The sequence below is a fragment of the Sphaerodactylus townsendi genome, linkage group LG14, assembly GCF_021028975.2.
Source record: "Sphaerodactylus townsendi isolate TG3544 linkage group LG14, MPM_Stown_v2.3, whole genome shotgun sequence".
NCBI lineage: Eukaryota > Metazoa > Chordata > Lepidosauria > Squamata > Sphaerodactylidae > Sphaerodactylus > Sphaerodactylus townsendi.
The window spans coordinates 29878701-29894095 of NC_059438.1; the positions used below are offsets into that span (position 1 = coordinate 29878701).

Here is a 15395-nt window from a genome sequence, read left to right on the forward strand (position 1 = left end):
CGGGGCTTCAGGTAAGTGGGGAAAGGGCCTCAGACATTAAACACACTGGAGCGGAATAGGTATAAAGTAGCTGCATCTGTTGTGAAAGGCTATCCTCTACAATACACTGCTGCACTGTATACCTACTTTCATAATTTATCAGTCTTAAAGTATGTGTGTGGGGGGAGGGAGGTCACTCTGAAGGCCACATACAAGAATAGCCCAGCCAGCTTTCCCCGCAAAGAGAGGGACAAACAAAGTCTTTGCACTTGGTAGTTTTTTTCAGATATATCAAATAAATTAGTTCTTTGTGGAAACTATTCACAACCTATAAGTGAACCCCAGCATATGCACTCAGAAACAGGTTTCAAGCTACCTCAAAGGGAAGTTGGGGTGTGGGATCTGACTGACATTCTTTCGTTCTGAGTAAAACTCACATCATTGCTGAGAAATCCAGACAAAAACAAAAGAGAGAACTTGTTTCGGCTTAATTTGAGTTTTTAATTTTCACATACCAACATTTCAGGGTTCCAGCTTACTGGAATTACCATAACAATTCCCAAACCAAAACCAACCAATAAGGCCTAATCATGTTTTAGGCCCCATCCGTACATGCAGAATAATGCACTTTCAATCCATTTTCAATGCATTTTGCAACTGAATTTTACCGTGCGGAATAGCAGAATCCACTTGCAAACAATTGCAAAAGTGGATTGAAAGTACATTATTTTGCATGTGTCGAAAGGGCCTTAGAGGTGTATCTCATGCAAGCACAAAGGTTTACAGGAGTGTTTTAGCAACGGCTTCCTTATGAAACACTTACTCTGATAATTTATATCTGACGAAGCAGAGCTTGCTGTGAAAGCCAGTGCCGCAATAATTTCGCTGGACTTTAAAGTGCCACATGTCAGTTGTTATTCTGACACGCTCTTCCTGAACTAGCATTGACAAGGTGTTGGGTATGAACCACTTAAAAGCCCTTTACGCAGCCAAAAGAGCAGCATTTTTATTTGTTTTTGAAAGGTAAACAGTTTCAGTATCACCTACCAAAGGCTGCCTACCATACAATACGCTTTCACAGTATTATTCTTTTACTATTATTAGGTGCTAAACTCAGACAGAAAAAAAAAAGGAATGCAAACTTCCTCATTTGATCCTTCACAAAAGAGTCAGTAGACATTTCCTTGAATCGGAATCTGACACAGCTACATTGTATTGAGTAATCCCGCCAAACTGGTTGGAGAACATGAAGGATTAGTTTTCAGCATGGCTTGAAGACCCAACCTGGTCAGGTTGCTCAGGCTGAGGAGTTATTTTCAAACAGAACCAGTTTCTTAAGCAAACACAAGAAAGCAGGAGTTTCAAAACAGTTATTCTGAAATGGAAGCTCCAATCTTCTGCAGCTAGTCTCTGAGCCCTGAGCAAAACTTGAATTCTGGGAGTCAAAGAAAATAATTTCATCATGTTTGTGAACAACAGAAGACCCTTGTTAGAATATCTCGATAAAACAGAAAGAAAATACATGGAGGACTAGTGATTTTGAAGGATCAGGACTGTTAAAATCAGGTCCAAAAGAGAAAAGTGATACTTTTTTTAATCAATAATCATACTAAAGGTTTAATTTTGTTTTGATGTTTAATGGGCAAGTGCTGAAAGTTTAAGGATTAAAGGTTAATATTCAATGCAAAAGAAACTGGAAGTTCCTATGAAATAAGTACTTTATAACTTGGCCAATTTTTGTTTTTATGTTTGTTTGGAATTTTGACTTGAAAGTACAAATAAAAACGGTTGCTACAAAAAATCAAAACAGAGAAAGCAACTGGTACGGCCTTCAGTGCTGTACCAGTACTGAACAGAGGCAGCTCAATATAAATGCACACTGTCCTGGACGAGACAGGACGATGGCTACTCAAGGACCCATGTCTGTCATATGTGGAGGGAGAAGAGGAATAAAAGTACCTTTCTGTTTACATGGTTTATAGTCTGCCTTTCTCTCTGAGGGTTAAGGAAGTTTACAGGGTAAAAGGCAACCAATGGACAATGAAATTGGACTAGGATGACAGAATTAGGGACCAATAGGGACAACAAAACATCTAAGGCAAGGTATACTGCAAACAATACAGGTGGATGACAAGGTACACAGCAATGTAATAAAAGTAGGCGATACCTACACTGAACACTGCCCGGAATTGCAACCCCGTTCCATTATAAAGTGCCCTTCCAAGTTGTTCCATTCCACTACAGTGGTAATCTCTTCTTTAAAATGCCCTTTGGAACATTTCTATTTTGCACGTCATGCGGAATGATAGAAGTGTGCGAGCCTTCCTTCCCAACCTCCTCCACGCAGTAGATAATGGGCAAACTCCACCAATAACAGTGTTAAGGTGTTGTCAACAAAGCTCCTCGGTTGAAATAGTGTCAATAAAAAGTATGGGTGGGTACTGTGTGTTGACTATATGAATGGGTGCTTAACAAAGTATAGGAGATCTTGGACTTCCGGAGAAACGGCGCTTCGTCTGGTCTGAGCTCTCAAGGTTTCCTTGGTACACATTACTGAAAGGGGCGATTTTGTCAGCTTGAAGAGTGAGCACAGCTCAGCTCTCGTCTCCCCAGGTTCTAGACACCTGGGAACCTTCAAATCAACAGGTGGACTAGCTGGGTTTTGCTAATAGACCCATTATTTCTGCAAATACCTAGCATTAGGAAGTGTGTGCACATCATTGGGCCCTTAGAAGCTGCATTCTCCTCCCACCCCCCCCCCCAGAGGCTTAGCAAAGGGGAAAGCACCCGATGGGTACACTGGTGTGCCCTCCGCCCCATCCTACCCCAGAATGCCCCCGCCACGCCCCTGGAACGCCCTCGCCACACCCCCACAGGAGCACACGTCTGGCGCATCGCCCCCCCCTTTCCCCTTGGAGCTACGCCTCTGCCTCTGCCTCCCCCTCCCTCTTTCCTGTCTTTCTTTTGTTTCTGTTTTACTATATTTGCTTATGATCGCTTTTCTTGTTTTATTTAAATTTTTCTTCCTTTCTGTAAATTTTGTTGGTAATTTAAAAAAATTAAATTATATGAGCTCTCAGCATAAAATTGGGCTTACAGTTGTGTGTGAAGGGACCAAGCAACAGTTTAAAAACGACTTCTATTAGCTTAAGCAAAAAAACCCCTAATTTTCTACTAGAAGAAAATAAAAGAGAAATTGATAATCATGCAGACTCCCAGACACTCTTCTGCCACGTGTCATGGAAAGTTGTCAAACAAAGAAAAGACCGAAGGGGAACCCGGGATTTCTTATGTTCAGACAATTCAGTTAAAAGCAGTTCAGAGTTTTCACTTAACACGGGAAGAGACTCTGCAGTATTTTGATGTATTAATATGGAAACATAACACAGAAATAAATCCAGTGATTTAGGCCCCACTATATTTAACCAATGGACTGTGAACATCAATCAGAGGAGCTATAGTCTGTAAGAGACACAGAAAGACTCATGGAGAGACATAGGAAGATTTATGGATGATAGAACAATTTTTGGCATCAAATCACGCTCCACAACTTGCTAGGGAGGGAAAATCCTCACTTTGATAACACTAATTACAGTTCTCTTTCCCTCTTCCTCCTCGCCTTTCTTCTTAAATCTTACCTCCGCTATTAAAGTCTGCAAGACTATTTCACTGACACATGAAATGGACGTCTGTCAGTTTGGAGCCAACACTGAATAGGTCACGCTTGACTCAGCAACAAGCCACAAATGTAGCCCAAGGAAAACACAAACCCTGTTCTCTTGCACATGCTTTCACCCTCCTCGCCCCACCCATGTGGACCTACTACAATCATGGAGAAAAACATCATAAACTAAGGTCCAACAAGATCTCCACGAAGGAGTACAAACTACAGCCGACAATAAACCAATCCTAAGCCAACTGATAGCAAGAACAGCTGAACGGCGGAAACTTTTGTCACTTTTCGCACTTCTTGCAAAAAGGCCTTTTCATAACAGGCACAAGAAACTCTGCTGCCTACAGATAAACAAAGAAGGCTGGTTAACAAGTTTGAGGATTTTCATTTTAGAAAGAAGACAACAATGGTGGAACATGACACAGGTTGACAAAACCCTGCAAGGGATTTAGACAACTTTTTCTTCCTCTCTCCTAAGACTCTAGAAGAACATAAGTGTCAAACTCGCGCCCCTCCAGATGTTATGGACTACAGTTCCCATCATCCCTGCCAGCATCATGCAAAGGCCCCTCCCGCACGTGCAGAATAATGCACTTTCAATCTACTTTCACAATTGTTTGCAAGTAGATTTTCCTATTCTGCACAGTAGAATCCAGCTGCAAAGTGCATTGAAAGTGCATTATTCTGCATGTGCAGAAGGGGCCAAAGCTGATAGCCTAGAGGTACTTCTGTAATCAGCTGGTGCTGCAATTGTGGAACTCACTGTCAGTGGAAGTAACAAGGGCCTCGAGTGTGATGTTATAAAGGGATCAGGCAGATTCTTGGAGGAGCAGTTTGTCCGAGGCTACTAAGTTCTCCACATGTAGAGGGCACCTAGTTGGTCACTAGATGATGAGCAGATGGACCACACCAGTTATTGCCTAAGAAGAGAAATAGCTGAAAGGCAGAGGATGGGGGAAAGGTGAGGCATCCTCTCGTTCGTCCATATCAGCCCTGCACCCATCACTGCATCGTCCTCAAAGTGGCAATCAAGTTTTTACACACTACCAGCAGTGGCATAGTGGCTAAGAGTAGGTGCATTCTAATCTGGAGGAACTGGGATTGATTCCCTGCTCTGCCGCTTGAGCTGTGGAGGCTTATCTGAGGAATTCAGATTAGTTTGTGCACTCCCACACACGTCAGCTGGGTGTTTGTTGTGAGGGGGGAAGGGAAAGGAGTCTCTCCTACAGGAGAGAAAGGGAGGGTATAAATCCAAACTCTTCTTCTTTTCCTTCTACCTTTTAGAGTTTCCAAGGTTCAAAGGTGCAAAAACTGAGGCATGTACAAAGAGGAGAAGTAAGATTTAGCTCAGGCAGACATTTGGGGGAAGCAGGCAACATCAGCCCCCGCCCCCCTCTCCTTCACATACACATCAATGCAGGAACTGCTTCATGTAGTATAGTTCCACGTGACTATGAAATATGCAAGAATATTGCAAACATGTGGGTGGGGTTGGATTTTTTCAACCCCCCAAGTAGTTGGCAAGAAAGATGCCATACCATCCTAGCGCAAGGGAAGAGTGTATTCTTTACAGGTTCAATCCAAGAATGATTACGCTATCAGGGTTGTGAAATACACTGGCAAGCAACCCCCAGTTCCAGCTGTGTAAAGTGGGCTAGATGGATCACTGGTCCAAATGAGTTTAAGCAAGCTTCATACGTTTATGTTCTCCAAATGCATGGGGAAACTGCTCCCGTCGCTCTGCAGAAGGAAATCAAACATGGTATAGCCAACTTTCTTGGTGCTTGCCAAGTGTTTTTAGAAAGTGAAGGGGGGTGGTCAGGGAGGGCTTTTGCTCAGCAAGGATTCTGATTGGCTGTGCAAGCTTTTTAAAATGTTTCTTTGGCGGCAGCAGCCACCACACTACAAGGATCTGCACTGTGGCCCCTTCCACCCATGCAGAGTAATGCGCTTTCAATGCATTTTGAAGCTGGGTTTTACTTTTGAATAGCAAAAATCCCTTTTGAAACAGTTGCAAAAGCGGATTGAATGTGCATTATTCTGCATGTGCAGAAGGGGGCTAAGTTACTGAAGTTAAACTGGCTCTGCCTTATTTTGTGACCATGCCATGACAGAATTCCAAATGTGCCCACAGGCTAGAAACGGTTGGGGACTCCTGTCCTAGAAGTATTTGAATGATACAGAAAGAGAGAGGCAGAGAAATAGTCTGTCGCAGGGCTGCTCCAAACTGACTTTTAAAAGAGTTTGGAGGCCTACTGTCTGGCTGCCTAAACAGATCAACAGAAACCTGAGAAACCAAGGCACAGAAAAAGTCAGACTGGCATAAGATAAGAATTGGAATTCCGAACTATCTTGTAATTCGTTACTCTTCAAATGGATATGCAAGGAATAGAATGTCAGAGAATGTGGGCTATTGCCTGTGCAGAAAGAAGTCAGGAAAGGAGTACTGGTGATAGTCCAAAAAGATGGCTAGAGGCCCAGAAGCCTCTGTGTGGACAGGGAAGGGCACAAAACCCAGGAAAGCCAATTTGGGAACACCTTAAAGATCAACCATCTTTCATGGGCAAGAGCTTCTTCCCCAAATTCTTGAGTCAGGTCAAATTCTTGGGACAGATTTATCTGAAGTGTGGCAAAAGAAGAAACAAATAGCAAGGTCAAAGGGCTGTGAAATGCAAGAAACGGGGCAGCACATCGTTATGCTTAAAGATATTTTCTAGCTCTAACATTCCCAAATATTTACTAACACAGTTCTGTAGGGGTAAAGAGACGCTGAGCCACATTTCAATCAGCTACAAGCTTGAGAGTTGCTAAACAAATAGTGCAGGTATCTTAATTTACACACAGAATACACTATCTGAAATCCAAGGTTATAATATTAGTAAGCAGGCATTATTCATGAAATTAATGTAACTGCAATTCCTTTAAATCAGCAATAGGAGCCATATACGCAGGTATAGCCGACTCTGAAAGATGCAAATAGAAAAGCTTACTCACTGCCATTCACTAATTCCCTCACAATCTAAAGTTCAGGCTGTATTTAGACATGCACATAATCATCCCAGCAACAATGACAGTTATTTTTGTCTTGCATTGATTGGTCAGACTGTTACAAATTACTTTACCTAATTGTGTCCTGTGGAATGGCAATGAGTTCCAGAGATCATCTGCACACTGTATGGAAAAACAACGTTGTTCATTTGACATTTGGGCAATGGGTGCAGCTGGATGATTTCTAGCCCACACGCCTTTCCCATTCCCTTACCACAGGGGTCTGGAACTTGTGGCTCTCCAGATGTTCATGGACTACATTTCCCATCAGCCCCTGCCAGCATGGCCAATTGGCCATGCTGGCAGGGGCTGATGGGAATTGTTGTCCATGAACATCTGGAGAGCCGCAAGTTGCAGACCCCTGGCTTACCACAATTAAAAGACACTGAATGAACTCAGTAATTGTATAACTGAACCAATGCAATGTCTCCCTCACTTTGGGGGCTAAGACGGCATCTTCAAATAAGTTTTATCTAGCAGGGTCCAAGACACCACACGCCAAAATAAGGGCAAGATGCCCTGTATAATTTGTCAGTTTTTCTCCATGGAAGCACATGACCCAAAGATCCTCTCACAAGTTGCTGTCCAGTTTAGCCCCTTCCGCACATGCAGAATAATACACATTCAATCCACTTTCACAATTTGTGGATTTTGCTCTTCCGCACTGTGAAATCCACTGAAAGTGGATCGAAAGAGCATTATTCTGCACGGTGTCTTGGACCCTGCTAGATAAAACTTATTTGAAGATGCCGTCTTAGCCCCCAAAGTGAGGGAGACATTGCATTGGTTCAGTTATACAATTATTGAGTTCGTTCAGTGTGTGGAAAGGGTCTTAGAGTTGTCAAGTCCCTCCTGGCTACTGACAGGAGATTGGGATGGGGGGGGGGGAGGATGGGTTGCCAGATCCAAGTTGGGGAATTCCTAAATATTTGGAGATGAAGTCTAGAGAGCCACAAAGTTGGCATCCCTGTGCCCAATCTGTAGATACCCAAATTAGGCTCACGGGAAAGATGATCTCAGACTCTCCAGATCTGAATTCTTTAAATAGGCTGTTGAAAATGTGGAGTGTTATTTCTCCCCAGTCCCCTCCTCGCCTCTTTTTTAGACATGGTGATCAAAGCACTTGGAAGAGGCTGAGATCAGTGAAGTAGTTGCAAGTGCATATTATTTGGAGCAAGGGCATCAAAGCAAACAAAGGGCCCTTGTGAATCTGTATTACATCCTGTTTGCCTTGTTACAGTGTCAGTTCCTGGAGCAGGTGAAAGAACTAGGACAATAACTCCCAGGTACTACTGCTGGCTGGCAACAGCTAAATTAGGGCTTTCCCCCCAAGTAAGGACTCTCTACACCACCATCAAACACCCATAAGCCCTCAGGGAATTATCAGCTGTGTTTTATTTTATTATCCCAGCAGTCAGATCCATCTGCAAACATTCATCATCCGCTTCTTAGTTCAACAGGGTGTTTTTCTCTGACAATCCAAGGCGGTGCGGAACAGGCCAAATTCTAGGAGAGTCAGAAACCGCAGCCATTACATTCTTGGCTAAAATCTGCATCACAAATATGCTAGCAGAACTCACCAGTCCACAATTTAATAGCCTGCCAGGCTTCCTATGTCGAATGTGACTCATTGTGCCTACTCTTATTTGAAGCAATTCTTATTTGCTATGGGTGACAAAGTAAGTGACATTTTGGAAATCTAATTGGATACATGGAAGAAGTGAGATGAAGAATATCATGGGTAATACCCTGGTTTAATTCTGGATTTCAAAAATCTGGATTTCTAATGTTGGCGCACTGTATTGAGGTTATAGTATCCGTCAGTGTGTTCAAACTGTTTGGGTTGTTCTCTTCCACCAAGTGGTTCAGCTGTTCCTGAAGACAACTCTACACACTCAAAACAAATTTCACATGCATGGTTTTCGCCTTCCTGTCTTGTATCTACAAGCTCCAGCACAGATCAAAGAATCACAGCTAAGAGATGGTTCACACTGTCATTTCAGACCTGAGCATTCTCTAAGCTGCAGGTAAGCCAGTCATACAAAACCAGGAAATCACACAACCACAAGCAAGCCATCATCTCAGATCTTCTTTTTCAAAAACCACTCTCAAATATGGCACCCATATTCACAGGGATGGTAGAAGGTGAACTGAGGTGCTCAAATCCAATTCATGGCATCACGCCAGCCTCCATGCTCCCAACACCACAGTATCAGAAAAAATCAACTTTCTGCCAAATTGTTGAACATAATCATTATAAGCCCCATAAGACAGTCTTTCCCACTAAGCATTTACTTTAACTTTCTACTGTATATCCTTTTGTAAACACAGATTTTGTACCCAACACCCATTTCAGCCAGCTGTGCATATTTTTAATTTAAAACACCCTGCTTTCTTTTATGGATTCAGCAATACTTTTGAAAGGTCTCGCAAGGTGACATGTAATAGATTCATGCCAGCCTGGTGACCTCTGACCTTAACTTCAGGCTTTGATAGTTCCCACCTCGTGAAGGACATAATGGCTTTTGAGGAATTCTATTTTCATTCCTTGAAACCAAAAGGACTTTTTTTGTTCCGACTGAATTCTCTGTTGAAAGTCAAGGCTGGAAGCGTCTAGTGGCTACAATATGCCAGCTGAACAAATTGAAATAAGCTTCTTAAACCAATGCAGGATAGGAAGTTGATTGGAACAGAGAGAAAAGAAGAGAAAGTCAGGCTAGGGAACATGACAAACTGAAATGCCAGCGCTCCAAAAGCTGTGGAGATTGTGCTCGCCTTTTCTGTAAATAAATAATTAACACCTGCGTATCTGGAAACCTACATTTTTGATGCCAAAACAAGTGTTTCAGAATAGAGCGGTTCATCTTCCACAAAGTGAAGTTTAAGCGGAAATAAAAATAAAACATTAAATCTTTATTTATATTTCATATTTCAACAGATGCTTTCATGGATCATAGCCCACTCCTTCAGAGGAAGCCAAAATAACCAGGCCTCTTTTTATCAGTTCCTACTGGTGGCAGCTACACCTCCAGGGCTATGTAGAACATACTACAGGCCTTCCGAGAAGGCTCGTTAAACTTCAGAGACCTCAACAAATGACTGTTAGTTTTTTCACCCCAGCTTCTAAATTTGTCCAATTTGTCCATTCGCAAGTTATGCACCTGTTGATATAAATGTTAACAAATGAAGTTGCTTCATACTTCAGGTTGCTAGCAGCCGGGAGAAAATAAAATGTCCTGTCTCTTTAACAGAAGCTTGAGGTGATATTATTTATGCCCATGCCATGAAAAATCTGAGCTACTTATTTCCACACATGACGGTCCTATTAAAAGGACAGGTCAGTTTCCTCCTGGTCTACTAGCAACCCTACAAGATCAGGCTGTTTGTCCATAAAGATCAGTACCATCTTTTTGACAGGAAGCGATTCTCCAAGGTTTCAAGCAGAAGTCTTTCACGTCCGTCACCTATTACCTAGTTCTTTTATGGAAAAAAAAATACTCACTAAGGTCACAAGCACCAATTAGGAATAAAAGTACACTCCCAGATAAATATAAGAATTTTAATATTTCAAGATCTTGCGTTTCTGATCAATCTGACTAGAAGCATAAAACAGGACACCGCTGCAGGTCAGATTATTGCAAAAGAGCTGTCACATATAATTTACATGACAAAATTGGGACAAGAAGCGGGAAATAAATGACTGTTAGCAGGCCTAGTAGATTACCTCAACCCCCGCCCCAGTAATTTTATAAAGGGCCCTGCAAACTTTTGAAACAAACAACCATTTTGAAACAAACCTTTGAAACAAACAATTCCTTCACAAAACCAAAACTTTGAGTGCAAAACAAAAACTTGCAGTCACCATTTTCCACAAACATTTCTCCTTATTTCTTTCACAGCAATGACAATTGTTCTAGAAGGTCACCTTTTTCTAAACAGCATTCTAATGTTTCTGACTAGCACTTTGAAAGAAATCAGTATACAATCAGAAGTTAGCTGCAACATTTACAAATGTTGTACTTAAGGGGTATTTTAGTCTTTATTACGTATACGACCTCTGAATATATTTTTTCTTAGAAAAGCTCTTGGACAGATTTATGGAGGAGAAGTCAATTTATGGCTACCAATCTTGATCCTCTTTGATCTGAGATTGCAAATGCCTTAACAGTCCAGGTGCTCGGGAGCAACAGCCGCAGAAGGCCATTGCTTTCACATCCTACATGTGAACTCCCAAAGGCACCTGGTGGGCCACTGCGAGTAGCAGAGAGCTGGACTAGATGGACTCTGGTCTGATCCAGCTGGCTTGTTCTTATGTTCTTATGTTCTCTCTAACTGCTACTCAACAGGCAGAAATGCAATAGGGGATGAATGACCCAGCATGGAGATAGGGTTGGATTTATCTGTCAAAGCTCAACCTCTTGGGCCACACATTAAAGTATAGAATACCGCGAGAAAAAAAAAGTGTGTCCCATTAAATGTATATAACAGAAAAGCTAAACATCTCTAAGATTGTATATATGTGTGTACCATTAAATCCCAAACAATATACACCATTAACCAGGCAATTCTGAAACACATTCCTCCCTCCCAGTCTGTTTTCTGTAGCAAAAAAAAAAGGTAAATACTTCAACAGATTGCGTGTCTTCTTTGAACAATCTTTGAAATACTGCACACGCAGCAAAAGAGATACAGGCAGTCTTGTACTCTTTCCAAAATGGAAATTTTAAAAACGAAAGAAGGCATTTCAAACCCTTGAACGGTTACTTTGCTAGTTCTCCTCTGTCCCATGTGAGCCCACACAAACAACATTGGGGGTTAAATTTTTTAAAAAATAAAGCCATAACAAAAACTCCAGAAAGCAATTGGCATCTATAAGAAAAGGAACAGGGAAAACAGGTTGTAAAACTGATACCAAATGTAACAACTGATGCCTGGGCGCATGGCACACCGCATTTTTTTATATGACTGGTTTCTTCTCACTACTGTGCCAAAGGCAAACTATGGGGTGGGGGGGAAGGGAAGGGGGGGAAGGAATAAAATATCTTACAAACACCACCCTAAGGAGCCTTCCAAACTCAACTCAGCCAATGGAAAAGCAGAGACTGAAGGCAGTCTTTTTTTTTTAAATTTTTCTGCTGGGGGAGATGGGGCAGTCTCATTTACTTTTAATAGAGTGCCCATCAACCTCACACAGCCCCCCCCCCTCCTTCATGTGGCACCTGGATCGGAGAGGGGGGGGTGCTGCATCTAAGAAGGGGGGCAGCCCCCATACTCCTCCCACCCCCAAGACTCATCACCCCTCCCCACCCCCACCCCGACTTACTTTTTCTCCCCTCTTATCAATTGCCTGGGCTTTAAAGGACTGAGAGGTCCCACCAGCCTTTTCCGTCTCCTTCTTCAGAGCAGTGGGACACCTTGAAGGGGGGGGGAGAGGAGTGTGCTCAGGGATGGGGCTGAGGAGGAAGAAGAGGTGAGGAGGAAGGCCAAAGAGGGCGGGGTGGGGAGGTGGGAGAGAGTTGCAGCTTTTGCTTCCTCCTTGCATAGGACTTAAGGAGAGCTGAGAAAAAGAAAGGAAGGAAGGAGCGCGCGGGGGGGGGGGGGAGAGAGAGAGAGAGGGAGGCGGGGAGGGGCGGCCGGCGCAGCAGCAGCTCCGGACTCTTCCCAAAGGGGGGGGGGGGAGCTTGGATCTGCCTCTCTTCCACCCCCACCCCCCATTCCAGCCGGTCCTCCAGCCTTGTGGTACCGGGGGCCAGCAGCCCGCAAGCAACCCCCACCCCCTGGTTTAGGGATCTGGGCTTCGCTCCGGTTTGCAAGGCAAGCGCGCGGGCAGGTTGAGGCAGCCCCTGAGCCGGTGGGGCTTAGACGCCCCTAACCTGCTCGGGGGCGGAAATGGGTGGGTGGCCACAGCAGGCTGCAGCCTCATCTCTCCAGCGCCACGGGCAGGGCAGCCCCCTCTCCTGCTGGCCCCCGGCCTCTAATCATTCCCCCCCCCCTCCCCGAGTTTCCAGGTTTTTTACGCCGCCTCTCCTCGAGTCCTGCTCGAGGCGGCTTTGACCATTAAGATGGGGCAAGATACAGCATCTGTCCTGGAACAGAAGCCGGCCCCAAAGCAGCTGGAAATACTTCTAAAAAAAACGCGCAGTGGGGTGAAAAGAGCGGGTTGGGGGACCTGAAAGTGGGGAAGGCAGGTGAAAGCCTTCTTCAGGGGGGAGAGCGTTGCAGCCCTGTCTGAACGCCTGCCTGCCCCCCCCCCCTCATTATGTACTAACATAAGAACAAGCCAGCTGGATCAGACCAGAGTCCATCTAGTCCAGCACTCTGCTACTCGCAGTGGCCCACCAGGTGCCTTTGGGAGCTCACCTGCAGGATGTGAAAGCAATGGCCTTCTGCGGCTGTTGCTCCTGAGCACCTGGTCTGTTAAGGCATTTGCAGTCTCAGATCAAGGAGGATCAAGATCTCAGGTAGTATCCTCAGAGGGAAGCTACAGCACAGTAACAAAGTGTCAGGGATTGCACCTAGTTGATTGATTGAGATGCATTCCTAGCTCAATGTAGTGGTTGCAAAACAAAACTGCCAGTGATTGTATCTAGTTGATTGAGATGCATTCCTACCTACCTCAATGTAATCACTGCAAGATATATATGTAACCAGCCTGCTGTATGTTACCACTACTGCAATGGGACATTCTTGCCTTGATCTCTCTTTTAGGGATTCACCAGAGGCAGAGTGAGGGGAAACTCCACCCAGGGTGGGCATGTGCCCTGCACCCCTGCTGCAGTGCCACCTGCCCCTGAACGCCCCGCCCCCTCCGTGGCCTGGCCACGCCTCCACCCTGGCTCTGCCCGGGATGTTGCGCCCCCCTGCCCCATTGGTGCTAGGCCACTGGACTTCACACGCTTTGTAGATAACTAGGCTGACCATGACACCTTCTTCTCCTATGGGAAACGGGATGTTTCTGTTGCTCCGTGGGGGCAGGAGGCCAGGTGACTTTATCTCTATCTGTTGCGGACCTTCCCCATCCCCCCAGTAGGTTACATATCCCCAGGGCCGGAGCGAGGGGGAACTGCACCCAGGGCATCTGTGAGCCCTGCGCCCCTGCTACACCCCCACCGACCCCAGAATGCCCTGGCCACATGCCGGCACCAGTGTGCGCCCAGGACAAGACTCCCCCTGTCCCCTAGGCACTATGCGTCTGCATATCCCTCCCCTCAACCCTTTGCAATTTTTAAGAATCTGTGGTAGAGCATTGTTGCATCCATATAACAGTATATGTAACACGTTCTCTGAATCTCCAGCTTTCATTGATAGAAAAGAGTAAGTCTCTAGCCCTTCCCCTTGCAGAGACATACTTTTATGCCATAAATACAACAATATTCAATTGCTGGTTTAAAAAGCACACCCACCTTCCCCGCCTCCGGGGTGCTGGGTACAGAAGCAAGGCTGGGCCATAGGAGACGACATACAAACACAAGTGGTTTTTTTCTGTTTGGTCTGTGACTATACTTTAACTAAGGAGGAGGGATACATGGACCTGCATACAAACAATGGAATAAAATCAGCATCAAAGGTCAAGTTAAGTGTGTGCTATCTTTCTTTTTTTTAATGGAGTAATTGAATTCATTTTCTAGGCAGTAGAGGAAAAAACCAGACAGTAATGTGCTCAAAGAAGGGATCCAGGCTGAATATCACAGGCCCTGGAACCTGATTATTGCTAAGAAGAGGAAAATCAGTGCATGTGCTTTTGGTCAGTGAGAAGAAGAAGAAGAGTTTGGATGTATATCCCCCCTTTCTCTCCTGTAGGAGACTCAAAGGGGCTTACAATCTCCTTCCCCCCTCACAACACACACCTGTGAGGTAGGTGGGGCTGGAAGAGCTCCGAAAAGCTGTGACTAGCCCAAGGTCACCCAGCTGGCATGTGTGGGAGTGCACAGGCTAATCTGAATTCCCCAGATAAGCCTCCACAGCTCAGGCGGCAGAGCAGGGAATCAAACCCGGTTCCTCCAGATTAGAATGCACCTGCTCTTAACCACTACGCCACTGCAGAACCTGGAACCTCAAAAGCAGTACCTTCAAACATCTCATCCTGATTCTTTCAACCATTTTTGTTTGGGAGGGGAAGGGAAGGAGGGCATCTTTCCCAGGACAACTGTACTATAATGGCTTTGTTCTGTATTGGGCTGCATCCAAATCCAGGTGCATTTTTGCCTTGGCAGCGACAGCAGCCCCAAGCCGAGCAAGGACTGGTGAGAAAGAAATCCCCACAAACCAATCCACATGTTTCCTGTTGCTGCCCCTCCCTCCCCCCACCCTGCTTGTCTCACCTGTACCAAAGTGCAAGCAGAAGGGTAATAAATGGTGGGACCCCATATTCTGAAACCAGCTCTCTCCTCTCTCTTTTGCTTCCCTGGCCATTCCACCCTGCACCAATCCATATTGCAAATTCCATTTTGGAAAAGGGAGCTTAGCTGCACCCCTCCTCCTGTAGTGGTGAGGGAGGGGGTGTTCACATGGAGACCCCTCTGCAGCTATTCCATGACAGTCACAATCACAATAACCTTTATTGGCATTAGGTATTAGACAGTGGTTATACCGTGGGGGGGGGGGGGGGAGAGAGATTGGGTCCTATTTCCAAAACATGTTTGGCTCGTTTTATTCCCCTCAACCCAGGAGTTTTGAAAATCACTAAACCAGCGAT

The 15395-nt window shown here is 44.8% G+C and overlaps 1 protein-coding gene across 2 annotated transcripts in view; it reads right to left on the reverse strand.

Annotated features, from left to right (window-relative positions):
- Positions 1–15395, reverse strand: part of DUSP16 (dual specificity phosphatase 16) — a 56245-nt gene that overhangs the window by 36574 nt on the left and 4276 nt on the right. Inside the window, exon 1 of one of the 2 annotated variants that reach the window (XM_048515781.1) lies at positions 12024–12320. The exons of the other annotated variant lie outside the window; for it this stretch is intronic. The gene's annotated coding sequence lies outside the window, so the exon portion shown is untranslated. Of the gene's footprint in view, positions 1–12023; positions 12321–15395 lie in introns of those variants that run through there. 2 annotated transcript variants of the gene reach the window in all.